At 44.7% G+C, this 26,781-nt stretch overlaps 1 long non-coding RNA gene across 2 annotated transcripts; it reads right to left on the minus strand.

Annotated features, from left to right (window-relative positions):
• Window positions 1–14,268: 14,268 nt before the first annotated feature.
• Window positions 14,269–16,905, minus strand: LOC106149090. Of its 2 annotated transcripts, none has more exons than XR_001235041.1 (3): window positions 16,643–16,905; window positions 16,461–16,547; window positions 14,269–15,342 (listed from the first exon to the last, which is right to left on the minus strand). It is a non-coding gene; the product is annotated as an uncharacterized LOC106149090 (long non-coding RNA). The 2 variants fall into 2 exon arrangements; XR_001235040.1 differs by lacking the exon at window positions 14,269–15,342 and adding an exon at window positions 16,075–16,163.
• Window positions 16,906–26,781: the final 9,876 nt, after the last annotated feature.

Genomic DNA, 26,781 nt, shown 5'->3' on the forward strand with positions numbered 1-26,781 from the left:
TTTTCTCTACAGTATCTTTCTGTCTTCTGATCTACATGTCTATTTTTGTGCCAGTACCCTGCTGTTTTTATTACTGTAGCTTTGTAGTATAACATGAAATTTGGGATGGGAAGGCCTCCTGCTTTGCTCTTTGAGCTCAGGAATGCTTTGGCTGTTCTGGGTCTCTTCTGTTCCATGTATATTTTAGGATTTTAAAAAAAGTTTTGTGAAGAATGTTGCTGATATTTTATCGAGATTGCATTCAATCTATAGATTACCTTTGGTAATATGGTCTTTTCGACTATACTAATTCTGCCTACCCAGCAACAGGGGATGTCTTTCCATTTTCTAACATTCTTTTCAACTTCTTTCTTCAGAGTGCTATACTTTTCATTATAGGTGTCTTTTGCCTCCTTGGTTAGGTTATTCCTAGGTATTTAATTTTTTGAAGCTATTGCAAATGCATTTGCCTTTCTGGTTTCTTTCTTGGTGGGCTCATACTACTGTACAAGAATGTTTTTTTATTTTTGTGTATGGATTTTGTGCCACCTGGCTGAAGTTTTGTAAGCATCTTGTGGTGGAGTCTTTTGGGTCCTCTGTGTAAAGGATTACATCATTTGCAAAGAGAGATATTTTGGCCTCTCCCTTTCCTGTTGCTGTGAAAGAATTACCCACCAGGCTGGAGGTCTAAGAGCATCACCTCTTACCCAAGCTTTGCCTTCTTCTTTACATTTTTAAAAACACAAACCAACCTTCGGCTCTGACCCATTTACTTCAGAAAAAGATTCTATATGATGGCAGAAAATGACAGAGAGGTGGTTTCAAAGGCAAAGGAAAGCTTCTCCAGTTCTAGTGTCAGATAAGGGAACTGACCAATTGTGTCCTTCCAAGGGCAGCATTATTTCTGTCACCTACATGTTTTTAAAGAAGTGAGTTTTACTTTCTTACTATCCAGAGTGGTTAGGATATGACCTCAGGCCTGCATGCTTACTGGGTAAAAGCCAGTAAGAATCTAAAGTGTCTCTCAGATTCTTGAGAATTTGAAGGAAGCTGTGCTTGCAGGCAACCCAGGGTCCCATCTTCGCATCTTGTTTCTGGCTCAGGGTGGCGTAATCTGCTGTGGCCTCTCTCCTCTGGGTATCTGCCAGTGGTGACCTAACTCTAGCCCCTCTCAGGTCCATGGAGCTGCCTGTTCTTGACCTTCACTGCTGGTACTAGAGCAGCAGGTGGACCTGCAGGAGCCTGCAGCCATCACAGCTGCTGCCCAGTGTGGACCACCTCTCCACATTGCTCTTGACTCCGGTTTTCCAGGGACTGCTCACGTTGCTGGAGTGGACCCTGGTTGTCTACGTCTTAAAGCCTGGGTCCAGTGAACTTCCGGTCTCTGGGAGAAACAGGGTAATCCTTTCTCCTGGTTCAAAGATTGCATCTCATGTTTCCATTGTCCTATCTTATTCAGATAGGATATGCCAAATGCATATGCCCAGTGCTGGGCTTCTTTCATTGACCCCGGAGGAAGATAACAAAATAGCCTTTGATCAGTACATTTTTCAAAGTCTGCTTCACCTTGTCTTGTCCATTGTTACCTTGGCAAAACCTTTTAGAAGTGACCATTCATGGCTCATGGGGACCAGAGCCAGTGTTTGGGGTTGTCTGCTAAGTGACTTTGCTAGGTGTCCTCTCTCTGCTTTTCTACTTATTCCACTCTCCTCTGCCCCCCAATTTCTTCCACTGCTTTGCAAACCATAAATATGCTTCCTTTCCTCTATTAGACTAGGCCCACAGATCCATGAGCTCTGTTGATATAGATTAATTCAACACATATCTTTGGACATTTGTTGCATTCTAGTTACTGCTGCCAGACTACACAGTTGGCTCCTTTGCAGGGAGATGTCATGAATTCATCTTGCTAGTGTGACATGTGCCCAGTGGCCCATGTCTGGGAGCTTCCCAAAGAGAAACAAACACGGAGGAAGATCACAGTGTCTGTGCCTGTGAGGGCTGCTAAAGATTTGCCTGATTCCACATGGCAGGGATAAAATCCATCCAAGCAGGGTGTCTTAGGAAGTGACAATAAACCAGAAGTAATACTCTCATGTAGATTGTACTGGATTCCAGACAGAAACCATAAATGAATGTTTATTTTTAATCTCCCCTACAAAGGTCATTTTAATTAAAGTCTTAAGTTAAATAAAGGGAGTTGGTGGGTGTAGCCGCCCGAGGTCTGACCTAATGTAGCTTCACTTTCTTTGCAGGGCCATGAAATTCCTCATGCTCTGGGGTTGTTTTCCTGAAGCTTTGAAATGGAGCTTTCACTGGGAAGACAAAAATGGAGTCCTAGTCCCACGTCCCCACCTAAGGAGAGTAGTAGGTAAGTGCAGACAGAGCCCAGGGCTGAGGAGAGGGGCTGCACCTAGAGGACAGGAGTCTCACAGTAAGCTGTGGAGGTCAAGGGAATCTCAAGACAAGGAAAGTGAATTGACTGAGAAACATCCTTCCCCAAGGCACCATGTTTTCTGGTTCAGGTTGTCTCTGATGCTGCCTCCTTTCACATTTCCACCCTGTCCATCATTGAACAAAATTGAAAAATCACCTAGTGCAGGTTGGGGGATGAGGAAGAGGGATTTTTTTTTTTTTTGCCCAAACTTCATGATTTCTTAGTTTCAAGTTGAATTCAAGCCTTTGGGGGCTGCCTTTCTTCTTTCTTCACAGCCACAACATCCTATTTGTAAGAGAAGAGAGTTGAGAAAGACTCCTTGGCCATCAAATAGCATTAGAAAGCAACATTTTGATGAGTTAAGTGTAAATGCATCAAAACATGTGGATTTGATTTACCTCAAAGTTCATGTGGGTTTGGAGGAAGAAGAGGAAAAGGCGTAGGCAGAGTCACACTTGGGCTTTTGCTGATCCTTATCTGAGTGAAAAATAGGTTTGAGGGATCCTGAACTGCCAATGCCAGGAAGATATGGTTGGTCCCGTGAACATTATTGTCATTGCCACAATTAACATTGTTGATTATGTATGTGGACCTTTGAATGTGTGATAGTGTTTCCTTTTCTTTGTTTTGTCTCTTCAAATGTATGTGAAGAGTATGTGTAAAAAAGTTCTTATGTTGCTCAAAAAGGAATTTATTTTCGCTATTATGGGAGGCTTTCCAGGATAAAGGCTATCTACCTTCAATGATGCAAGAAGCCCACCAACTTACCAAAATAATACGGAGGTGCAAGGGAATTTGAAGGGAGAGGGATGTTTTGATGGAAATATACAGCCCTCCTTCTCTCTCATTCATCCACCTTCAAACCTTCTAATTTTCCTAAAGATGTACTCTTATTCCTTTCTATCTTTCCAAAGGGAAAATGCTTTTGCCTTCATCAAAGTTCCATCCTTCTTGCTGTGCTTTAGACCAAGGCTGTCCAATATGGTGTCCATCAGTGTGGTACCCATCAATATGGTGGCCATGAATATGGTAACCATCAATGTGGGAGTTACATGTGGCTGTTAAGCCTTTGAAATAAACTTTGTCTGAACTGAAATATGCCGCAAGTATAAAATACTTAATATGAAAAATGAGTATAAAATATCTCACTCATAATTGCTTAAATTAATTGCATGTTGAAATGGCAATATTTTGAATATGCAGTGTGAAATAGAAAATATGTTCTTAAAATTAACTTCATTTCTCTCTCTTTATTTTTTCTGCTGTGGTTACTAGGAAATTTAAAATGACAAATGTGGCTTGCATTATGCTCTAGTCCGAGGTTCCCCAGTGTCTCAGGGACATTACTTTTCTAATAATCTTATTTTCCTGTCATACCTTCAATCCATCACTCTTATCTGTATCATTCTGTTAGCATCCCACTTGTGCAAATAGCTCCCCAAACAAAAAGAAATTAAAATATTCTCTTGACCCCGTCACTTAGCTTCTACCCTATCCCATTTGCCATCGTTCTCCAAGTTTTTGGGAAATTTTGCCTACAGTCTGCCTCTATCCTTATTGACCAATCTCAATCTGTGTTCTCCTCACCACTGGCCCAACACTGCTATTGCTAGAGTCACCAATGTCTCTATAGTGCAAAATCCAAAGGGCACATCTTTCCTGACCATGTCTGCATCACGTGACATCATCGATCATTTCCTGTTTCTCAAAACTCTCTTCTCTTGGCCTTCCCCACCCTGCATGGCTCCCTTATTCCATCCGGGCATTTCTGCTCAGTCTCTTTTGTTGGACTTCTGTCTTTCATACCACCTAAAATAGTGGAGTACCTCAGGCATTTATCTTGGCTCTATCCTCACTGTATATTCATTTTCCACTTATGCTAACTATTCTCAAACTCAAGGTTTCGTGCTGCAGACCAGGAAATACAGACTCTCTGCTGCTCTCCAAGCCCACAACCAAGTGCCCAGTAACCCTTTATCAGAGGATCTCCCAGGCATCCCACACTTACCTACTCCAAGAAAGAACTCAGAGACTTGCTTCTCTTCCACCTAAATGGAGGCATCGCCATCTTGTCAGACTCCCATGTCGGAAACTTGGGAATTATCCTTAATTCCCACCCTCTCTTCCAAATGCAAGTACTTTCAATTGTAACTCCAAAACATATCTCAAAACTATCAGCTCCCCTCTGTAATCCGGAACTGCTTTCCATGAACTGAAGATAAAACCCATAGTCCTGAATGTGGCCAGAAAGGGCTGACTCATATGATTGCTCTCTCCAGTTCCCCCAATATCACACTGCCCCTTCCCTGGGCACATACTGCTGGAACTTCTCCAGCAGGAACTTCGTTGAAAGCAATCAGGTGCAAAGGTCCTGGCACCTTGGGAATGAGTTTGTTGTATTTGAGGAACAGGAAGCAGGAAAGTAAGAAGTAGATGGAATGATAGAGGATGAGCCTGCCCTTGGGGGGGGGTGTTAACAGCTGCAGTGCAACAAGAGGATGGAATGGGGCCCCAGGTGTTAGGAGGTTCTTGTGCTATTTTGAGAGGGGGAAGTTGGTGACTTGAACTCTGTGATATTAATGAGCATGAAAAGAAGTGGATGGATTTAGATGAACTTTGGAGGAAGAACCAACAGGATGGGTGGTGAACTGGCCATGGGAGAGGGGAGGGGATCAAAGGTGACTCCCAGTTAGATTTGGCTTGAGCAACTGTGTGGATGTAATTGTCATTTCCCAATATGACAAATCTTCAAGAAAATAGATCTGGCCATCTGGAATGCTTAGGGGATTGCAGAGAAGTAATTGTATATGCTAGTCTGAATTTCAGAAAAGAACTCAGAAGCTAGAGTCACACAGTCCTACAACCATCAGTGTATATTTAAAGCCATGGGAGCAGGTGCCAGGGAAGGAGGAGAGGAGCAGGAGGAGGACCCAGGGGAGAACACGAGGATGGACAGGGAATAGGACAATGGGGACAGGGAAAGGGATGAGAAAACGAGTGGTAGAAGGAAAGCCAGGAGCAGCCACTTCCAAGGGTCTTGGATGAACTGCATTTCTAGGTCAGAGCTGGCATCTGTCAAATTCTAAGGCAAGGAGGGCAGGGAGGATGAGCAGCACTGTTTCTATTGAAGCCTGCCCCATGGAAGGTAGTTGGCGATTCTCAGAAGAGCAGTTGGATGGATTGGGAGGGAAGAGACAGGTTGCCATGTAGGGAATATTTTCACATGGTTTTATTTTTAAGGAGAAGCAAAGAAATAGGGATGTGGGTCAAATGAGGTGCTCTTTTTGGATGGGGGAAGATAGAGGTATGTTGGCTGATAGGAATGATCTTGGGGAAGTGCGGAGGTGAATGAGACAGGAGAGACCAACACCATGGCTATCCCTTTATCTATCTATCTATCTATCTATCTATCTATCTATCTATCTATCTATCTATCTTCTATCTATCTATCCACTCTATCTATGTATCTGGTTTTTGACACAATGTCTCACTGCGAAGTCCCGGCTGGCCTTGCACTCACTGTAATCCTCCTGCCTCAGCCTCCTGAGTGCTGGGATTACAGGTGATGGCTACGGCTGTCCCTCCTGTAAGACTAGAGCTTTTAATAACCATTTGCACAGTCACAGCCCATGCCCACTCCTCTGCCATCTTGAAATCAGCACAGAGTGGATGCATCCATTCCTCCGGGTCACAGGGAACCATCTCTCTTGGCTGGGACATCCTTGTCACCTCCCAGACCTTTGCTTGCAGGAGTTACCAAGTGCTAAGCAGAGCCATCTTTGAGCTGATGAGAGCATCCTCCAAAACCTTGTTCAGGACCCACGAGCTTCCCTTTGAACACAATATAAATGCTACTGTGGACCTCAGAGGTTAATCCATTACAATGAGACAATTAAATTTAGGGACCGTTTGGAAGATAAAAAGCAACGAGTCATAAGCAGGTCAGGAAACTCAGCCATGATGGATTTCTATAATTTCCTTCAAGTTCACGGAGCTGATCTGCTGACCCAAGACGGGAAGGTGCAACTGCCCGGTGCTGTCAGAAATGTGAGGGGGAGATTACTTTTATTAAACAAGTTGCTTCTAAAGCACTGGTCTCTCTTGCTTCCTTTTTTTCTTTCAAGGAGGTCATTTGTCAGCTGGTAATGCATTTAACCCTTAAAAACACAGGCAACCACACGTTAGCGGGGAGGATCGTTTTACAGAGGTGTGTGATCTACGCTGATTTTTCTCCTAGCTGCATTCTCTGTTTTGAACTTGGGCAGCTGCCCCCTCTGCTGTTAACCTGCTTTGGTTAAATGGCTCACTTGTCTGACCTCCTTCGCAGGACTTTACAGAGCTCATGGGGAACAGAGGTGCTTAATTTGAATGGTTCTTCATGAGCGTGCTTAGCCGGGACAAGAGAAAGATGCTCTGGCCACACTGCTGGGACTGAGCTACAAAACCCCCTCAGGTCCTGAGTTTTATCTTCAGCTTTGTTGTCCAAACCTCTTTCTGTTTCCCAAAGCATGAGGGCTTCCTGAGTGGCTCATCTCACAGACATTTCTGGCACCCACTCTGCTAGTGACACTTCCCGCACATAGCACATGTAGAAGCTCAGCTACATGTCCCTGCCGCGTGGCATCTGGTCCCCACTCTGTCTTAGGGGCAGTGCCATGAGGCTGCTGACACAGTCATTCTAGGAATTACTCCCCCTGTGCCAAATTGCCCTGTCTCATTAATGACAGGCTCAATTTCCATCGTGTTCCCTGATGGGTCGGCCTCACCAGACATCCAAACAGGAGCTTCCTTCCAGCCCCAAATCCTAATTCCCTGCAGATATGTGTTGGCATCTGCCTGTTCAGGAACATAATGAAGTTAATTCTGAGATTTTGAGGAAACGCAAGCAGGAGAGTGGCTACCACGACGCACGCCTTTCTTTCATGGACGGATTAACTCATTAAGTAATTTGTACTGCTCCATTTTCCACAAGGGATTTAAGGAGCTGATTGGCCCAGAGCACTGTGGTTTTGGATTTGCAATCAGGAGACTGAGTTCGAGTCCCAGCTCTGATCATCTGAGCTCCGTCCCTATCTCAGCCCCTAGGGCTCAGGTGTCATGAAACCGTATGCCCTGTCTACTTCACGGGCTGATTGGAGGATAAAATGAGATAATAATAGACATGAGAGAACTTCATTAGAGAATAAAACACTGTGCACATGGTAGTTATTATTTCAGAAGCCAAAGTTAATGAGAGATACAGATCTGAGATCTGGGAGAAATCTTTCTGCATTGCTAAGTTGGCAGGTCATTTTTTTCTGTGTGTATGTGTGTGTGTGTGTGTGTGTGTGTGTGCGCGCGCGCGCGCGTGTGTGCATTTTGGAGGGTTGGCCATCAGAAAGGAAGGAAATGCCATTATTAGAATGGGGACCCACTGGGTGGCAAGGGAGGGGCCAGCCCAGGCATTTTTAGCAGTGTGGTTTCCAGGACTCCCATTTGCATACCTGCAAATGTCTAGCCCACCGATGAGCAAAAATGTCCCCAAGCACGATACTAGGCTTGGGTTGCCAAGATGTTCTTGATGAGACTTCAGGCTCATTATTTGCATAAAGAAATAGACTCCAGGTAGATAAATGCTGCTTCTTTGTCAAGGACATCAGGGCCAGGCTTTGCAGTCACCAGTTCTTATCCCTTCTCTGGAATGCACTGCTCACCGGGCTGTCTTTTGTGAACTCTTTCTTAGAAATTTCTTCTTTGAAAATTAAAGTGGCATACAGGCAAGTACACACACACACACACACTTATATTTTCTTTTTAAAAAATCACGAATCTGTTATTTTGTTTGTTTGCTTATTCATTGACCAGTTCCTGAGTTCCACCAATTAGTTGTTCATCAGTATTCTTGAAAACAGTGTTCCTCAAAGAATGGGCCACTCAAGATTCACCTGTAGGAGAACCACGGGGAGGGTTTGTTGAAAAGGAGAATAACTCTTCAAAGGTGGACCCTGGAGTATGTTGCCTCAGCCAGCTTCCCAGGAATCACCAAGCACACTTAAATTGGAAAGCTTTTCTTTCATGACTCCCAGAGGGGTTTGGTAGTTTATATTGCTGTGTCTCCCAGCTTAAAATTTCCAGGCCAGCACTCGATTTAATTTTGGACAGCTGGACCAATTTTTATGTGCTCTACATTCGTCTTGAGTTTTTGATAGACGCTTAGCCAACTTTTTCTTTTTTTAGTCTTGTTGGCCTGAAGATCATTCTTCTTTCCAGACAGAACAGAAGCAAAAGTGGATGTGTAGAGTGCTCCTTTCAGCCTGTCATTCCTCACCCTCTTTCCAATCCGGCCACACAAAGACCTTTCTGACCCTCGCTTTAGCCACACTACTTGTGCAGCAGGGTGACCACTACCCTAGTTTGTGTAGGGACTCTCCCAGTGTTAGCACTGAAAGTTCCATGTTTTGGGAGTCCCTGAGACCCTCTGACAGGAAGGCCCTTGACCTCTTTGTCACTTTTCTTCTGGTTAAGCCCAACTTGCGTTTTTGTGTTCATGTAATATTCACCTTTTGTACCCATCTCTTCCACATCCCTCTGAAGACTTCCTGGTTTTTTCCAACTGCATTATTTTTATTTAAAAAAAAAAAAAAACCAGGTGAAGATGCTTCTTGACTGTGTAGGACTTCCCCCGTGAGTATACCACGAAGAAGCCAGGGCTGCTCCAGCTGTGGCTGTGTGTTGGTCTCTGGCCTTCCTGCTGAAATGGTCTTTCATTACCTGGCTGTCCCTACCTGGTAAGGGGGCTTCTCCTTAGTGTTTTTGGAATCCTGTAGTCAAAAGTAGGATCCCTGTTGCGAATATGAGTAGAACACAAACCCCAAGCCTTCTAGTGCTCATGGCAATGCTTAACCGGATACCAGGCACTGACAGGTGACCCTGGTATCACCACATCTACACTGGCCTTTGGCCAAGCCTGTTCCTTGTGCCTCTTGCTCCTACTTCTGGTCCTACCTACTTCCCTACCTACCTCTTGCTCCTACCTACTTCCCTAGTTTGGGGAAGAGGCTGAAATCAGAAGACCATTGTGTTGATGCAAGAGAGGGCCTTTTCTTTTTCTTTTTCTTTTCTGTTTTTTCTCTCTCTTTCTCTTCTTTCTTTCTTTTTTTCTTTCTTTCTTTCTTTCTTTCTTTCTTTCTTTCTTTCTTTCCTTCCTTTCTTCCTTCCTTCCTTCCTTCCTTCCTTCCTTCCTTCCTTCCTTCTATCTTCCTTCCTTCCTTCTATCTTCCTTCCTTCCTTCCTTTTGAGGGTATTTCTTGAGATCTGTATTTGTCTTTGTTGAAATGTACACATAGGTCATAGAATTGAGTCACCCTAGCATCTGTCTATTCTGATTCTTTGGTTTCTGGTGGATGATAAAGTTCCTCAAAGCACTTCAAGTCAAAACCACTGTTAATGCTCTTTCAAGTTACATCAGGTTCCCCACTATAAAATGGGGTACAGGAATCAGTAGTATGGGCTACAAATAAATGTTAAGAGCTCAATTGCACTATTCAGCCCACATTAGGCATCTCTCTCTTTCTTTTCTTTTGCTTGGGATTAACTGATAATTTTCATGACAGAAATCACTGTCGCCCTCCTCCTTTTCAAGAGCTCCCCAGGCTGCTGGAGATGAGTTTCCTCCCTGAGCTTCGAGGCCAGGCTCTGTTTCTTCAGGGCCTTGAATTTGCCAGATGCTGTGGTCTGAGTGTCCCACCATCCCCATACCTGACCTCCCCGTGTCCTTCCTCTGATCCTTGTCCTCTGAATCATGAACTCACCAGGCAGCTTTCAATGGCAGGTTTGTGCATTGCTGTTTATCTCCTTCACTTTTATCACTCAGCCTCCCTTTCTAAAATATTCAGTCTATAGGTGGATGTTATGGTTGATACATTGTGTCAACTTGCGGAGTCTAGAGTTTTGGCTAAGTGACTCAACAGGAAGCCAGGGTGCTTACTTTGTGTACATCCTGAGCCTGTAGAAGAGGAGGGCATGGAGATTATGTGAGAGCTACATGCCCCTTAGGTGGGGGTAGCCTGTTTACAAAGTAAGACAGGGAAAGAAGTTGCTTGCAGCGATTCCTCCAGTTTGCTCTGGCTGTTTGCTATTCAGCTGCCATTCCCCTCTTTGCTCTTGTTGCTTTGCTATCTTCTGCCTTGGAGCCAGCCAAGCATGGACTGAAACCTCCACAAACTGTAAGCTAAATAAACCTTTCCTTCCTTAATTTTGGGCATTGGGTATTTTGTCTCAGCAATGAGAGAAAAGTAACCAAGACAGTGGACGTGGTGGGACATGTCTATTATAATCTCAGCACTCTAGGAGGCTGAGGCAGGAAGATCACAAGTTTGAGTCCAGCCCATGCCATTTATCCAGGTCCTGTCTCAAAAACTTAAAAAAAAAAAGTAATTAAAAGGGCTGGGGATGTAGCTCAATGAGAACAACCTGGGTTCAGTTCCTATTGCTAGAACTAGGATAATATAAATAAATAAAATTTAAAAAACTTTAAAAATCAGCTCTTCTTTTGAATTCCTGTTGGACACACATTCCACTAAGACATGAGGATATCTGTTTTGTTTTTTTTGTATCAGGTGTCGAACTCAGGACCTTGCGCTTGCCAGTCAGGTGCCTGTGCCACTGAGCTATATCCCCAGCCCAACACGGGGATATCTAAAAGGACATGGTCCATGTCCTCATCCTAACATCTCTTTGTTTATGCACCCAACAAAAGACTATCTTGTTTCCTAAGCCGAGTGTACTTCCTCTCCTCCAGATAAAAGACAACTTGAAATTCCACCTGGAAGAGTTTAGAACATGGGAACCCTGGAATTCCTCTGCAGTGACTGCAAAAAATCCCAGGTTAACCCATCATGGTAGAATCAGAGCAGGTGCTGCTTTCTGAATCACTGATTGACTATAGTCAAGCCTCTCTGTTTGGCCTTTCCATACTCCCCCAGGCCCAAATCTGATCTTATTATCCCCCTGACATAAAGATATGCAAGAACCCAAAGGAGAACATTGGTGATGCTCTGCCCATTTAATTTCTTCCCATCCAGCACTTCCCTGCCCAGGTCTGAAGTCTAACTGTCTTGAGACTTTGCTTTCAGAGTTCTTCATCCTGAAGCTGAATGATTAGAGAAGATGCCTCGAGCTTCTTCTGGAGTAGAGAGGGTATCTTCTCCATGGTTTGAGTGGGCCTCCGTCTCCAGGACAACCTGTCTCCAGGACAACCTGTCCCCAGGACAACAGTAGGCTATGGAGTGATAGTGACTGAGAGTCAGAGGCTGAGGCTTGGTGGACACAGAATGGTCATCTCATTTCCATAAGCCACCAGCTCATTCTAAACTACCTGTGAATGTGCCCGCTGATTGAGAGCAGGTTTCTGGTTTATTCCCAGGTTTGTGTAGGGCTGTCAGGAACAGAATGATGCTAGGATGTCAAGCAAGGGTCATGAGACTGAGGGGAAAGGAAGGATAAAGCACTCACCAGAGAGATGCAATGGGCTGGCCTTTCCCTGCTCAGGCCTCTGGCTGGTTGAGAAAAGGGACAATGACCTGCAGAGATTGTGCAAAGGTAATCCCATCTCCTGGGCAGAGATTGTATAGTGACCTACTTCTTTCAGGCCTAGGATGCCTTGGATATTTGTTACCCACTTACTCTGATATGTGTGAACATACTGGTACCTTGACAGACAACACATTATTCATTGTGTTTAACACCTGGACAGTACGTAACACCCAGTGTGACTTGGTTTAAACTATCAGAAGGGGCTCCAGGCCTCACTAGAATGAATGTCACACCCAATCAGAACAGACACCCTGACCGATTGGAATGGGAGTGGTCCTTCACTCGCTGACCCGAGAGTGGTAGAGGAGCAGCGCAAAGCAGATGGTCCTTGGCCTAATTAGTTCCAGTAGGATCCTTTTACCAGAGAGAATTACAGAAGGCACGCCAGCCATGTGGAGTTGACGGTTCTTACAAAGCACTTCCCTGAGGTGAGGACATGCATAGGAAGGGGTGGGGGCTGGGGGGGGGCAGCGTAAGTGGCAGCCACAGTGTGACCACCGGCCACCACTTCCTCGTGAATGTTCATGTGGGTGGAGTCGGAAAGGTTTATACCTCAGGGCTCAGCTCACAATATCCAACACGTGTGTGCACCCGGCACTCCATGCTGGAAGGGATCCCGGCCAGGCAGAGCCAGCGGCTGGAGAGGCATTGTTCATTGTATTACGGGGGACAGGAAACCCACCATTTGACAGCCAGCCCACATAGCCATGGTGACGTGAGAGGTTTGCTTTAGATCATGCATTCCACTGCTGTGCATGGATTAATAAGGCTTTGAAAGGGCTTTTCTTCCTTTCTTTCAAATTTAATATGGGAGTAGATGAGGAAGAACATGGTAGCAATTAGCTGCTGCCATGAATTTTACGAGCAATTCGCTAGAAACCACATTAATGTCTCCGAGGGTAGTGCGGAGATCAGTTCTGCTATATTAGTTTTACATCTTTTTCCCGCTTAAAGGCCAACCTGAAGCTCTGAGATGGTGTCAGGTGGGTGGCCTCAGTGCCCAGGAATGGCTTTCCTGGGACAGGAAGAGCCCAGCTCATCCCACCTTGTATCTTTACACAGAACCTGCTGGTGTCCACCCCGTGTAGGGTCCCAAAGAGCTCAAAGAATGGAAAATAATATGTCCTTACTTCCAGGTAGGGCCCAGAAATTGCTACCAAAGAAGGAGAAAAACTTGCATGTTTATTAATTCTAGCAACAAGAACCAGAATAATGTGTTGGCGTTAATTAGAAGAAAATGGAAATGAATGGTCTTCATAAATTCCCAGGAAGCTGGAGATGGTTTCACATACTTTACCCCAAGCCAAGGGTGGGATGGATGTAGGAAGTCGCGGGGAAGCCCAGGGAGGGCTGTGTTCAAAACTGCTTTCCTTTTTTGGATCGGGATGTTGAAAGAAACAAAAATAAGTTTGTTGCCAAGTCACAGGCTTGATCAAATCCTGAGAGATGCCCCCGGAAGAACAGAGTAAGTGAAGGTGTGGTGGCAACCGAGAGTGGGAACCATCAGCGGGGAGAGGTGAATGGGAAATCCAAACCCCAACAAACAGGCCCACAAGGAGCAGGAAGTAGCTCAGCATCCTTGGGAGGAAATAAATGTGGGGCGGGCAGAGCATCTCATTCACTTCTGATGTTTTTCTACAACATGAAAAGCTAGTGACCAGGAACTCTGGAAGAAGAAGAGCTCAGAAGGTAAACCGAGGCCTCCTTTTTCATTAGGTCTGGGACAGGCCAGGAGGTAGCAGGAGCAGGCTGTAGAGCGCAAGCACTCACAAACTCTTCCTTGCCAAGGAAACTAAAAATTGTGCCAGGAAGTTCTTAGCTTCAACATAAGCAGAGATGCAGGTTGACTATAAACGAAAGCTCAGGCTCACTGATGAAATATCTGATGAGCATGTATTCCCCCAAACATGCAAAATGATAGTGATTTGTGGATGTTGCTTAACCTCAAACGTCTCCACGAAGTGCTATTTTCCTGAGCAATAAGAAGCAGAAACTATATGATACTAATTGTGCAGGAGCCTTGAATCTCCAATTCACTTGTATCCCAAGCGCACAGGATTCTGGGCAGTTTGTGTGCATGATGGCAGTGGTGCCATTGAACATCATGAGAGTGAAGCTCGATTAACTGGCCTGTTCTCTGACATTTCCTGATGAGAATGTCGTGCTCACCCAGATAGGAATATTTCAGTTACAGAGAATGAGATTCAGTAAACTTGGTTCATTAAAAACATTGCCCACTTAAAGATTTTCCTTTTTTTTCTTTTTTATTTCAGCTCAGCTTTTCTAGAACAGGCCATTGTATAAAACCTCTGATGTCTCAGCTAAATATTGTCAGGCTTTAAAGACACTCTGATAAACATGGATGTCAGAGTTTAAAAACAAGTATCATTGGTTTAAATTGTAATGATGTAAATTAAATGTAAATGTGATTTAAAACATAATCACTGTTTCTCCTCTCAAAGAAAGCAAAATCAAACCCAAAGTCAATGTTTAGAGGGAAAAAAATAACTCGTGGTGGGTGCACGAGTTCTCATCTGATTTTGTTTTAAACTGTGCATGTGTGTTACGTAAATGCTTTCTGATATCTTTCACAATAAAAAAGTTTTAAAAATTAACCGTTTAAACTGTGAGCTAAACTTCCCTCCTACACACACATTCTCTCTCTCTCTTTCTCTGTCTCTCTCTCTCTCTCTCAAATCCTCATAAAATTTCTAGTCAGGGCTTTGACAATTTGAGTGACACAGAAAGTCATGAAAATAATGAGTTAGAAGCCAGCAACCATGAGGGGAAGCTTAAGGCTTTGGCGTCGTTTAACCTAGGGAAGACAAGGACCCGGCTGATTTAATAATGGCCTCCCAGTTTATGGACGGTTATTATGCAGAAGATGGGGTCCAGCTGTTTTTCATTTCTAGTGAAGAGAGAGAGAGAAAAAAAAAAAACACCAAGAGGCTAGAATTGCATCAGGGGAGATTAGGGTGGGAGATGAAGCAGGTCTTGGTTGATAGGGTTGCGAGACTGGAATGAACGACCAGAGAGAATTAGGGAACCTTTCTCTCTGGAATTCTGAAATGAATGAGATCTACGAGAATCAGCTGTGCTGGGACAGTTTCCTTATCTGCCTGCTGGCTAGAGAGGGATGGAAGGCTGCGGTCCTCTAGGTCAAGTCCCCTGGTGTACCCTGTTTCTGGGACTGAGCCGATTGCTCATGGCAGGGACCAGAGCACAGGGCCAGGAGCCTGCTGCCTGCGGGGTGGGCAGCTGGCCTGTACGAGGTAAGCTGACACCCACGTTCCTTCCACTCCAGCGGCTCGGCTCCAGAGTCGTTTAGGATCCTTCTGACTGCCAACTGCCACCTTGAAACAGAGAAAGTATTTTAAACAAATCCTGCAGGACAGGCAGGCAGGCAGGGGATGTGTTTGTACTGCTTGGTCACTGGACACCTCGCTCACTCCCTGAAAATTCCTGGCCCAGCAGGAGCTCACAGAGAGGAGAGGTGGGTGAAAGAGAATTCTGATACCACGCTATGTCACCTCCTTTGCAAACCTACTTGGGAGACAGAAGCTGAATTGACTTAATGACCAGATTCCCTCCACACCCCACCTAACTCGCTTTCTTTTTTTCCCCTCATTTTTCTTTCTATTTTTTTTTTCTGTCTTAAGTCCTTCCAAAGTTTTTTTCTTTCTTTTTTAACTTGAAAATAAAATATTTAAAATATGACAGTGAGGTTGTACGGATGCTGAGAGGCAAACCCAGAGAATTTGAAAGGGGTAATTAAAAAATTTTTGTTGTTGTTGTTTTTGGTAAAAAATAGAAGACGGGTGTTTTACTTTACTTATCAAAGGACACTCGTACTAGTGTCTGTTTTAAATATATTTCTTAAGGTGATGAAACGTCCCAGGGAGCAGAGCTGTGTGGGAAGAGATTTGTGTGGAAAGGAGAATTTGAAAGGTGTTTTTCATCTTTCTTAATATTCTCCCATGCAGCCTAAACTCATACTTCAAGGGGCCCGGCCGAGCCCCTACCTAAGGGAGGCTTGGGTTCCGTGGCAGCGTTGTTCTGGAAATACCCTCTTTCCATGTGCTACTCACGCCTCATTGCCAGTGATGATTGTGATCTCTGGACTTCGGATGCTGCTGAGAATCAGGAAGGTATTTTGAGCCCAGGAATTTGGGTCCTGCCACATGTTTGGATTAACAACCAGTTAAACCTTGCTAAGGCAATATTTTTCTATGCAGTTAGTTTTTATACTAAACAAGGTTTGTAGTAATTGGATGCCCTACTTGAGCAAAACTGTTTACCAGAAAATAAATCACTCCTGGCACTAAGAAAACTTGAGCCCAGTGATCCGCCGGCACAGGCATCATCCCGTTCATTTCTCATAAACCTAGCCCCAAACATGTGCATTCTCATCGATGATGACTTCTGCTTGGAATTGTGGTCTCTTTCTTTCCATGCCCATTATGATGCTTACCTAAACATTTCCCTCTGTTTAGCTGTGGTGCTTCTGGTAATGAGTCCTCGCTGGCTGCTGGGAAGGATCGCCAGGCTTTAGCAAACCCTGTGGAAAAAGAGAGAGCAGGGAGGGGGAGAAGGAGATGAAGATTGGAAGGAAGGGAAGAAAGAAAGGAGGGGGAGCTGAGGAGAAGAGCAGACTTTTTTCATAACTGGCCGTCAGAAGTACAGAGGATTAGACTCTGAAGCCACTTCAGGGTTATCTGGTTTCCCGCCGCCATTTGCCGATGAGATCAGGAGGAGCGGGACTGGCCTGAGGTCACAGGGACCAGCAGGGTGGGGCTGCGCTCGAATCCCTGTAGGCTCACTCTGCACTACGTTCCTTCCCTCCTCTATAGTCTTCTGTCTCCGGGGATCTTGACTGCCTAAGAAGGAATTTGGAGAAGCAAGATATAGTAGGCTGGACTCCCTTAAGAAAAAAAGATGAACTGAGCTCAAACTGTCAGCTTTCCCTTCATGGAATCTCTAGAGTCAGCACATTCTGGGCGCAGGCTGATAGGCTGGTGTAAGGCTGTGCCTTCTTAGAAGGGTCCTGCCCAGATTGGGACAGCCCTTTGAAGCTAGTTAAAGTCAAGCTGGAGGAAGTCATTCACATGTTAATGTCAGGATAAGACAGGAAAATAACTGAAAGGTGAGGTACTTAGACTTTGAGAATGTTGTGGAATTTTTATAGAAAATGGAAGAACATTGTCCTTTTTGCTGTGGTCTGAATGTTTGTATCTTCCCCTACCCCTTGATCCTAAATTCATATGTTGCATCCCAACCCCAGTGGTATGAGGGGTGGTTTTAGTTGCCTGTGGGAGGAAACTAGATCATGAAGGTGAGCCCCAGGAATCAGACTGGGTCCCCCAAAAGGCTCAGAGAGCAAGCAGAGTCCTTCCACCCTGTGAGGGTCCAGCGAGGACTCACTATCCAGTAGCTCCAGTCACTAAGGTGACTAGAATTGTCTGCCTGCAGATGGGAAGGCCTCATTCAAGCTGTTCTGCTCAGAAACCACAGGGGCTATGAAAGGGGAAATGTGCCCAAAACTTAAAAAAAGAAAATAGAATCAGCCTCCCTCCTTGCTTCTGTTTGACTTTGGCAGTTTGGGATATTTTTGAAATACTTTCTGCTATGTGTATTTTTGACAATAGGCCCAAATTCATGGTTTTTGAGGGGCCAACAAAAGCATTGCAAAATCTGAGAAGATTTTAATCATTAACAAAGTGGGCATGTTTCTTTTCTTCCAGGCAGAATTTTCTCTTCGCCTCTTCACTTTACCTGTGTTGTGTCATTTGTCAGAGCCTGGGGTCATGAGCACACCCTCCAGAGTGTCCCCGTTCACTCTTGTCAGTGACACATGGAACCGTGTCATACACCATGTCATACACTCTGATGCTGAAATCACTTCTTCAGGGTTAATTTTCATAAACTAGAAATACCAAGAGAGTTGGGACAAAATAATCGAACCAACCACGTTATCTAGTATTTTTCTTTGTAAGAAGTAGGGTAGTAAATATGCTTGGGATGAAGGAACCATGACTGGACTGAATGAAGGTCAGAATGATCAGGATTTTCTCATTCACGTAACAGCTCAGCAGTGTATCTGAGGGCCTTGCTGTGTATCCTGCAGTGCAAGAGGCACACAGATGTATAGACCTGTCCAACAGCACATGGACACTGTCTTCAATGAGCTTATATACCAAAGGGGGCAGAGCCACAACTCTGGACCTCTTCCTCTTGTTGACATCATGGATCATTAGCCAATGGGGTTGGCATCATCCCCAATGTTCCCCCATAACACAGTAGTGAACAGCTTAGGCAGGCCCAGGTTTCTACCTCTTCTACCCCAAATCCTTGGCTCCACCTTTGTGTTGTCAGCTCTCCATTGCTGTGATGCAATACCTGAGGTAATCAACCTACGTAGAAGAAAGGTTTATTTTGGCTCCTGGTTCAGAGGTTTCAGTCCATGGTTGGTGGCCTCCTTGCTTTAGGGCTGTGGTGAGACAGCCTCATGGTGGAATGCATGACAGAGGAAACTGCTCACCCTGTGGTTGCTGGGAAGTGAAGGAAAAGAGAAAGACAGATTGAGGCAGGAGGACTGCCATGAGTTCAAGGCCAGCCTGGGCTACACAGTGCGTTTAAGACTAGTCCGAACTACATCTTGAGATCCTGTCACAAAAATAATTTTAAAAAAGGAGAAAGGAGTTGCAGGGAGACAGAAAGGAACAGACCAGAGACCCTAGATCCCTGTCCTTTCCTTTGAGGTCACTCCCAGTGACCTCACTTGCTTACACCAGGCCCAATCTCCTAAAACCTCCACCACCTCCCAATGGTGCCAAGGGCTGGGGACCAAGCCTGTAGCACACAGGGCCTTTGGAGGACACTTGCCCAAACCACAACACCCCCTTCCTCCCAACTACCTATGTCAGGCACTTAGTAGCACCACTGCTGCCAACGGGTGGGCTCTTAGCCAACTCGAAGCTTACTTGACCGTGACTGGAGAGACCGTGTGAAATCATGATTCCTATAGGTCAGAAACAGTCAACCTTTCCAGTCTCACATTGCTTCAAGCAAGTATTTAGCACATGGGTGTGAAAAGGAGATAAGACCAAGCTTTTGGAAGGGTTTGTAGATGTTTTCCAGGAAGTCCATACTCCAGACCAGCCATTGTCAGAGCCTGCCCTTTTCTGGGGAGCTGTTCTTCCAGGAGGCAAGAGGACGAGCTTGGACTGATCCTTGAACCTGAGGCTGCTGTGGTGTGAAAAGTGTTTCCAGAACTTTCGTTTGTTTGCCAAAACAATCTGACTTTGAGCAAATATATCAAAAATTTAAAGGCAAATACAGGGCTGGGGATATAGCTCAGTGGCACAAGCATCTGCCTGACAAGCGCAAGGTCCTGAGTTCGATTCCCAGTACCAAAAAAAAAAAGCAAATACAACTAAATGAAGAGGTCTACATAGCTCCCAGGCCCTCTTTTACTACATTTCTCTGGTTTAAACCCAAACTCCTAGGCTCACTTGAAATTCCATTGATTTCACTTGAACTTAGCCACATCCAGTTAGTTTATAACAGAGTAACTCCAGCAATATACCGTCATGTAGATATTAACCCCCAAATGAAGAAAAGTAGGGGAACAAGAAGAGAATGAGGAGGAAAAAAACTCTGTAACTCTATTACATAAAGATACACCTTTTTTTCCAAACAGCTAATACTTTGAAAATGCAAATATTCTTGGGAGGCTGAGGGGAAACTATTAATCACTCCTAACTTACTGGGGACAAATTTAATCAAATACTTTTGGAACTAGAGGTGATTTCAAACATATTTTAGACCAGTCCTTATCCAGGGGTGATTTTATCCCATTGTGATGCTTGGGAATGTCTGAAGTTTGCTGGTCACAGCTTAGGGCTGCTCCTAGAAGCTAGTAGGTAGAGGCCGAGATGCTTGCAGACATTGCACAGTGCCCAGGCCAGCCCTGCAGAGCAAAGAACTATGGGTCACCAAGTGTCATTAGTATCCAGTCTGTTTTAGACCCATTCCCTTAATTTCTGAGAAGGAATCCAGAGCTGGAAGATAACTTGCACGAAGTCATTTAGCCAACTTGCAGCAGGAGAGAGATTATTAAAATGTTTGCCTCCTGCTGCTGACCAAAGCTCTGAATGGGATGCGTGCAAACTTTGATAGCGAAGAAGGACTAGGAAAATGAGAAGGAATGTTTCTAAAATAGGGGTAGAGACAGATCCTGGTAGTGGGGGGTGAGGGGCACACAGGTGAAATTAAATAGTTAGCAATACAAAGGGTGTTGGGTAATACTCCATTGTATAAAAATACATCTTTTATATCCATTCCTCGGTAGATGGGCATTTGAGTTGTTTTCAAGAGCAACTACTTTGAAAATAACAATATGCAATATAATAACCATTGTTAATTTCCTATCATCTTGTTTTGAAATTCTGTATCATTTTTATTTTTTTTCCTCTTTTTTTTTAAAAAAAAAAAGATGTTGGAAGGCAATTGTGGAAGAGATAGGGAAAGAACATAGAGATACTCAACGATAGCTTGCTTAGCAATTTTACATGGATATTTCCACAGTGACACCTCTTCCCTTTTGACCTGGGGCTGTCCCAGTTTTAAAAATGAAAGCTTCGTGTTCTGGGAACACCTTTAGTTCTGGGAAGACCGGGGTGGTCACCTCATTGTGAGTCTCTGTTACATAAACACACCTGAGGAAAAGTTACTCTGCCAAACTGCAGGCTGGTTTAGAGAATTGGAGGAAATTTAATGAGGGGTTTGCAGGACTTCTCTCTTCAACTTTTTGTGACAGAGCTATTTCTAAATAAAGGTTAGCAAACAGTGTAATGAATCTTTAAACATTTTAATTTAATAGAATATCATGTGAATGAATAACTCAGCTCTCAACAGAAACCTTTTTGTTTTTTTGAGACAGGGTCTCACTACGTAGTGCAAGCTGGCCTTGAACTCGCTTATATAGCCCAGACCGGCCTCAAACGCTTGGTGATGCCTCTGCCTCAGCCTCTCACGTGCTGGGATTATAGGTGTGCGCTACCACATCTGATGTTTGGCAACTTTCACATGCACAGGAGAGACAAAAAATCTTTATTTAAAAATGTCACAAGGTGCCCACCCTCACCCAGGCACAACTTCATTGGGTACATGGAAGACCAAGGATGGTGGCATTAAGTGTGGTTGGTATGTAGGCATGGCTGCAGGGTTACTTAATGTTGACATAGTTCAAGTCTTCATGTGATGGAAATAATCCATCTGGAGGAATAAGAAAGGGACAATGACTTATATAAGAGAAAAATTACAGACGCCTTCACTGAGGGAGTATTTCACTCATTTATTCATGCACCCATTCATTCATTGATTCATTATCGTGCCAAACACTCTAATAAATAATAGAAATTAAAAGTTGAACGGGTCTTTTTCCCTTTAAGGGTTTTTGATTTGGGGATCAAAAGAAAGAGGTTGAAGAAAATGTCCCATTGTTACTCTAACAAGGTAAACTAAACTTCTTTCATAAGAAGGAGAAGGGAACATGGTTAATACCTTCCATGTTCTGGCTATTGGAGAGGAAATGTAAAATCTCAGGGTCTGTGTCTTTAGGCAGACAAAACAATGGGCCTTATAGAGGCACCTGGAGTTTTTAGTGTATGAACATCTTTAAACATTTTAATAGAATTTCCATTTTAAAGAACATCCACAAATTGGAAAGCATCAACTAGAAAGTGCCCCCACTGTCCCTCAGATCCTGAATACTTGGGAAGAAGCTGCAACCCATTCCACATTTCTTGGCTTTGTAGGTGAAATATTGGGGGAAGTACTGTCTGATTTCCAATGGGGGTCAAGTGCATGAGACTTTCGTACACAGCTAGAGAAGATGTGGTTTGTTCTCAGCATTGCTACTGACACTTGGAAACACGGATCCTGATCTCTTTACCTACAGTTTATAATTACTTTCTCAGGGTTACAGAACACTTACTTCACTGTTATAGGGCGTCTTTACTGAAAGCAGGAATTCTTGAGATGAATTCTTTCTTAGCTGCAAATGAACACTACCGCATGTTTTACCAAAAGCAGAAGAAATGTATAGCAGGCACTAGACCATAGCAACTGGGTCAAGAAAGAAAGAAAATCAGGAAACAGATGGTAATGAGGGAAAGGAGGAAGGAAAGCATAACCTGCAAAAACAGGAACTAGAGCTGACCATGGTGGTGGCACAGGTCTGTAACCCCAACACTCGGGAGGCTGAGGCAGGAGGATCCCTGTGAGTTTGAGGCCAGCCTGGGCTACAAAGTGAGTTCAACACCAGCCTGAACTGCATATAGAAACCCTGTCTCAAAAAGACAAAAAAAAAACAAAAACAAAAACAAAACAAAACAAAAAAACAACACAAAAAACCCAGGAACTGGAAGTACTAAGGGCAAGTGCTGCCCTCCTTACGTGGCAAAGCATCTTGGTGGTGAGGAGATCAGAGCCGCCATCTAGTTTGTTAGTTGTGTCCTGTCCAGGCTTTTGGCCTGGGCCATCAGCAAAAGAGATAGAACTGGAAGAATCACTGGGGGAAGGGACAGCCTTTAAAAAATTCCTGCCCCTGCATCCCACCTCCACAGATTCTGAATTGGTAGGTCTTGGATGGGACCCACACATCAGCATTTCCTTGGAAAGTCACAGGTGATAGCAGTCTCAGGGACCTTTCTCTGGCATTGCACAGGTGGAAATTAGGTCCCAGAGCCACGAGGTAACTGACAGAGGCCCACACAGCTAGACAGAGAGATGCATCTAGCACCAGGCCTCCTGCTCCCTGGGGAAATTATTTTCCAATAACACCTTTAGAATCTCCCGTGCACAAGCACGAGACCAGGAGCACTAGGGATGCTAGAGATCCCAGTCTTTTCCTAATGGGCTTTTCAAAAAACACCTCTCACAGTGCCTGGCATATAGAATCACTCAATAAATATTAACCGAAGGAAGGCATGTGGCACATGTTTAATTTTCTCTCCCACTCCCCAAGAAGCATTAAAATAACATGTCCCAAGGTGCTAACGTGAAATGGACTGACTTTCCCACCCAGCCACTTTCTTAGCCTTCGTTACCTTTCTGTGACTCAACCTATGAGTCCATGATTGAGTAGATCATAGCATTCAAGGGGATTTCCATTAAAGTAATGAAGTAGCAGTTGGCTTTTCGGCCTCAAATTCTTTCCCTTGTTAAAGAAACTGAAACAATATCTTGAGTAGGATTGGCTAGTTCAATCCTACTGAATGGTTTTTCAATAGAAGTGATTGAAGAAAACCATTTTGCAAAAAATATTTTGGAGGAATTTGTTCCATTCTGTCTTATGTTTCATTATAAACCGTTTTTTTTTTTTTTTTTTTCCTTTTAGCAAAAATTCTTCTTCGTGCCATAACTGTGTGGCGAACACCTCCCAAACACATTCCCACACAGGCCGTGGGGCTCTGCCCATTTTTCCATGTGCAGGGCTCCCTTCACTAAGGCTCAGAACTGAAACACAATTTCATAAGGTCCTGGGATGAGAGGGACTAAGTCACCTGTTTGAGTGGAAGTTAGCCCAGGACCTCTGATCTCTCTGCTATTCGAGGAGGACTGATAGTACCAGACAAAGCCCACTTCCTACTGGCCTGTAAGCTCCTAAAAAGCAGAGTTGGGCCATTTTGTTACTTGATATCTCTATACCCAAAAAATACACAGAACCCTGTGTTCTCAGTGGGGTGGTAGCGGTCTTAAGGGGCAAAAATTGATTTGTAGGGCAGAGGTGTGAAAAAAAACTTAGGTGGTACAATGGTTTGTGGCCACAACGTGTAGTATCTATAACACTGGTTTTCACAGGGAGGTGGGAGGGGTCTATAGAGCCCTGGAGTCGTTAGGACAAAAAGCTTGAGAAACACTGTAAGCATTTCTTGGGAAGGCCTGGGAGACCATGCTCATGACCACGTCATGTTTACATCTGCAGCTAACATGAGGGAGTGCTCCCTACCCAGGGACCCGGCACACCTAGGCCTTTGTTAGAAGTGTTTTCTACATTTCCAACAATCTCTTTGATTTGAGATTAAAACTTAAACCACAGGTATGAGAAATTTCTTGGTCTTTTGCCTGCTTGGGTGTGAAAGTGGGAAGGCCATCTAGTGGGGAGCAACCTGCAGGCAGTGAACCTGGGATCAATGACAGTAGTGTGGCCAGCAGGAAAGCAAAATGGCTCGACTTGGAATAAGCCACTGGCTCTCCCTTGTCGAGCATCTGTCCAGCTGTGTGTTAGCCCAGGTGTGGCTCTGCCACTCACTAGATTCTGGAAAGACATGAATCTCCCCTCCTCATTTCTCAAATGAGGATAACAGGAGGCCTTATAGCCACTTTGTAGGGTTTTTGTGGGTATCCAATGAGATCATATAAGCGGACTTTAAGTTACTACATTTGCATAAATTACTGTTATTATCCTGGTGATTGAAATATTATTAGCAATGGATCTCCTCTGCAGAAGCAAGGAGGATTTGGAGGAAGAAGGTTTCTCCATGCTCAGGACAGGACCCACCCAGGCCCTGGGAGACTCATCCATAGCACACTTCACAGGGCCCACTGTTACCTGATCAGGGTTCTTGGGTCCAGAACCAACAGAGATGAGATCAAACCCAGAAGAATGTGAGCACAGTTCAGGCTGTCCTGGAACTTGGGCTTTGGTGATAAGGGGAACACAGCAATGACCCGAGAGTGGGGAGCTAATTTAGGAAAAGTTCCCACCCAGGTCCCCCGTGCAAATAAGAAGTCAGAGGAAGCTCTATTTTGACTGGTCAGTGTCTGAGCCCAGCTGTAGCAGCTCCTGGTCCACCCTGACTCTTGGTAGGGCAGGGGTGCTGAGGCTGTCCCTAACTTGGTCTGTGCTAGTAGCTTGTTAGTAGCTATTGATTTTTATGGCTCGGGCTACATGTGAGCTCTGGATCCCATTCACGTCTTTGTCTTATTCTGCTATGGAAACACAAAGAGAGAAAGAGACAAAACTAGGCATGATGCCATGCGGCCCTTTCCAACATTTGGTCCTTTCATTCCCTTTGGGTGGTCCCAGGCTCTCTCACTACTTAGATATAAAGGAGCTTGGAAATGACACCCCACCCCCACCCCCAGAAGTCATTTCCAAGAGGTCATTTTGCCCAATAAAAGGTGAGCACGGGGTGGATAGTGAACTCTTGGACACAAAAGAGAACAGTTTAAAGCTGCCTCTCAACATGGCTTCTCCCAGTCCAAGGAATCCTGAGGAGCTCAACCATCCCACATCTGTGAAGGCATTCCCAGTTCTTGGAATTGGTCCCTGGTCTCTGCCTCTTTCTGAAAGACCTTCCTTCTTTTCTCTTCTGCTGTATACATCTGTACATTTTGGGAAGGATCACCCCACCTGGAGAAGTTTCTGTCCCTGTAGAACCCATCCTTCACCCACAGCAGCTTTGCCCTAGGTGGGCTTACTCCCTGCCCTGGGGAGGTGGCTGAGGGCAAGCAGGCTGTGGGGAGTTCTCGGGCAGCCTTTGACTTCCCTGAGCCCCAGACTAACCCAGAGGCATGGGGCCTGTCCCTGGTGAATTTCCCACATCGAGGTGAGGAAGAGTTAGTGTCTTATTTTTCTAGTTTTCTAGGGTCTTGATGAAACACACATGCACATATGCATAAACCTTCTGAGGGCAAAGATGAGGTCTGAGAGATATTCCACTAAGCATAGCACAGACACTCTCCTAACCACACCATGGCTGGGTTAAAGGCTTCTCTCCCAGTAGAGCTGGTGACTCAAGCACAAATGCAGAGCACCATCTGCCTCGTGTGTCTTTGCCATGCATGTGTGCATGTTTGCCTATGTGTGTGTGTGTTTCTGTGTGTGTGTGTGTGTGTGTTTCTGTGTGTGTGTGGTACCAGGATGGAACCAGAGCCTTGTGCATGCTTGGCAAGTGCTTTACCACTGAACTACACCCAGTCCTGAGTTTTAAATGTGCTGTACAACTTCTGAGAATAAAGGCTTTGAAGCATGGACATTATCATTTGCAAGAATTCAATTCAATATGAGAACGTCATTGTCTTGCCCAATTTCCCCATGACACTTTTTCATGTCACCTCTCGTTGTGTTTTACCTAACCTGTTTTCCTGACTCCAAGTACCCCTGGAATGGTGTTTTCTCGACCTTCAAGGCCCAAGCCAAGCCTTGCCTCCCTCCTTCCACAAAAGTTCTCCACTTCCCTGGCCCACCCTGCTGCCTCCAGCCTTCCATGCGGTCCGCAGAGTTAAATGAACCATCGTTCTAGCTATGTTCCCTCTGTGGTCAAGGTTGTGTGTACAGGTGCACAGCAAGAGCACTTTATATACTTGTCTTGACAGAATATCTTGAATATCACTGTGAGGCTAGAGCAAGAGAACATTCTGGATCACTGGTGGGAGATGGTGTTTCTCGAAGTTCTTTGGAGAAACAAGGAAATTATCCTATAGTTCTTTATTCTTGGTAGTTGTGGAGCTTTGAGCTATGTACCTTTTTAAAGTCTTGGTCTATTTGTGTGTAAAACAGAAGCAATGATAACCGTGTCGTCTTGTTATTTCGGGAAGAATCAAAAATGATACAGGAAGGGTGGCCAGCTCAGTGGCTGGCGTGTAGTAAGTGATCAACAGATGGTCACTGTCTTGCTTGTTGTACCGTTATTTGCCGCAGTGCCTGATCTGTGCTGAGCATGCAGTATGTGGGTGACTGTGTAATTCTGGACAGTGAGGCTGTGTAGTCTCCTGTAATGCTG

This window comes from Chinchilla lanigera, unplaced genomic scaffold (genome assembly GCF_000276665.1).
Source record: "Chinchilla lanigera isolate Chin_1 unplaced genomic scaffold, ChiLan1.0 scaffold00036, whole genome shotgun sequence".
NCBI lineage: Eukaryota > Metazoa > Chordata > Mammalia > Rodentia > Chinchillidae > Chinchilla > Chinchilla lanigera.